At 54.1% G+C, this 780-nt stretch overlaps 1 pseudogene; it reads left to right on the forward strand.

The window, feature by feature from the left end:
* LOC123129431 (pre-rRNA-processing protein ESF1-like) overlaps positions 1-780 on the forward strand; it is an 18,902-nt pseudogene extending 18,122 nt beyond the window's left edge.

Raw genomic sequence — 780 nt, forward strand, 5'->3', positions numbered from 1 at the left:
CGCGCGTCGAACCGCCTGCGTGCATGCGCGCCTCGGGCGCCGTGATTGGCGGCCGACACGCCACACGACGGGTGTGGGATTGCGTGGGGCCGGCGGGCGTGGGGGTGGGGCCGGCGCGGCGCCACCGACAACGCGTTGACTGCGAGCGGCCGCTTTAATTTTTTTCCCTCCCGGGCGGGCGGCCGGCCTGTATTCATATACGTATACCTCCGTCTGTTTTTTTTTTGCGGGCGGGCGGGCCGGCGGGGCAATCTTATGCCCATCCTACCCTTTATTATGAAGGGGTATTGGGCAATCTCAGCCCTCCTTGTGTTTACAGGGGGTCTACCGAAGCGGAAGTGATAACATAAAACACAAGACTAAAAAGGGCAAGAAGGGCAAGGATTCTGTCGAGGACAAAGTTGGTGAAATCGATGTTAGCAAAGATGAGAGGTTCTCACCCATGTTCACGTCTCCCCTGTATGCATTGGATCCTACTGATCCCCAGTACAAGAGGTCGTCGTTTCCCTATCCTGCTACTGTACAGTCTGCTTGACCTTGACTGCGTTAAATTTATGCTTACTGTGTATTGTTGTGTACAGGAGAGCCACCTTGGTGCGAAAACAAGCTGGGAAGAAGGGTGCGCGTGTAGGCACATTGGATAGTGAACCACCTATGGAGCCACAGGATGATGCATCTCCTAACAACGCCAATTGGAAACACGACACCAAGAATCTGCAGATGCTATCTGCTGTCAATTCTCTCAAGAGAAACCTTGCTGCGTTCATTCATTCAGTCTGA

The sequence above is a fragment of the Triticum aestivum genome, chromosome 6A, assembly GCF_018294505.1.
Source record: "Triticum aestivum cultivar Chinese Spring chromosome 6A, IWGSC CS RefSeq v2.1, whole genome shotgun sequence".
Lineage (NCBI taxonomy): Eukaryota > Viridiplantae > Streptophyta > Magnoliopsida > Poales > Poaceae > Triticum > Triticum aestivum.